This window comes from Lynx canadensis, chromosome B1, assembly GCF_007474595.2.
Source record: "Lynx canadensis isolate LIC74 chromosome B1, mLynCan4.pri.v2, whole genome shotgun sequence".
Lineage (NCBI taxonomy): Eukaryota > Metazoa > Chordata > Mammalia > Carnivora > Felidae > Lynx > Lynx canadensis.
In genome coordinates this window covers 157786718-157788245 of record NC_044306.2, presented here as the reverse complement: position 1 = coordinate 157788245, position 1528 = coordinate 157786718, and the positions used below count along the sequence as shown (strand labels likewise).

Here is a 1528-nt window from a genome sequence, read left to right as displayed (position 1 = left end):
CTCTTCCACTGCCCCTCTGCCCTGCTTGCCCTCTCCCTTTCTCTCAAATTAATTAATTAATTAATTAATTAATATTTAAAAACATTTAAAAAAAAGAACACAAGTCAAATAAAGGAGAGGTGTTAGATAATATTTTCCAGCTGAGATTTAGGTAAATTGACAAGAAAAAAAAATTCTATGAACAACTGAGACACCTCAAACTCCAGGCTTCTTCCTTTACACATGTGTGTCTATTTCACACACATTTTTCAGGTTTGACATCTAGACCCATGTTCAAATTTCACCAACCCACCGCAACAACTCGAGCAAAACTCTCTTGACCAAGTTTTTATCAGTCTTGACTGAAGATTTAAGGAACACAAGGCAATGCTCGTTTGCACTCAAAATTCTTGTTTGTCAAAGTTTCTTCATCTATCCTTGGACTTCTCTTTGAATTTTTAGCTCATCTAAAGCCTAGTTTTACTAAAACTCTCTGTTTTCAGTCTGTCTTTCTTTTGTTTTTCCTTTTTTGTCTTTCCTTTCATGAGCACACCAAAGTAGTGAACCTTCAACTTTATTTTATTTTGTTTTATTATTTTATTTATTGTCTTTCCTTTCACGAGCACATGAAAGCAGTGATCCCTCAACTTTATTTTATTTATTTATTTATTTGTTTGTTTGTTTGTTTATGTATTTTAATGAATGAATTAATTTTTATTCACTTTTTTAAAAATATGGAACATGAATTTGGGTGTCATCCTTACGCAGGGGCCATGCTAATCTTCTTTGTATCCTTCTATTTTAGTATATGTACTGCCAAAGTGTGCACTAAATTTTATTTCTTTTAATGAAACATGTTGTTATTTAATTTTTTTTTGTTTTTCTTTTGCAATTTGAGCTCCTACCTCCACCTATTCCCAGAGGCCCTGGTATTCCACCCTAACCGATGTCATAAAAACATTTTCCTTAACAAGAAAATTCTCCCTCATGAGCAACTTTGATGCTAGCTGTGAAAACAATAATGCACTCACCATTTGTTTCATGATTCTGACCACTCTAACTCTGAAGCCTTTGGGGAAGTTACTTAACACGGTGTTAGCTTTCACGAAATAAATATTGAATAACAGCAACCTCAAAATGTTCCTGAGAAAATGAAGTGGAATAAGGAAGATTAAGTCTAATAGAATGAATAAACTTCATCAACAGTCATTTCCTTCCTGCTGATCTCCTGCAACCTTTCCTTATGCCTTTCTCCCAGCTATTAAAATCAATCTAGAGTGTTTCTTCATCTTTAAAATAAATGTTACACAGTATCAACAGAGCTTCCTGTTATTTAAAAATAACTTTTTCTTATCATCTTATTGCCTATTAGCTTCCACCCCAGTCTGTGGATATGCCTGATTTCATATATAATGTAACCTATTCTCTAGGTATAAATGCATGAAAGTAGGGAGATTTCCTTCATTCTATTTTTATCCTGTACTCCTAAACTCTTGAAAAAAGAATCATACCCTAGAGAACAATTTTAATTTATTCTGTTAAATTGACC

The 1528-nt window shown here is 32.9% G+C and overlaps 1 pseudogene; it reads right to left on the bottom strand.

Annotated features, from left to right (window-relative positions):
• Window positions 1-707: 707 nt before the first annotated feature.
• LOC115513153 lies at window positions 708-806 on the bottom strand (annotated as a pseudogene).
• Window positions 807-1528: the final 722 nt, after the last annotated feature.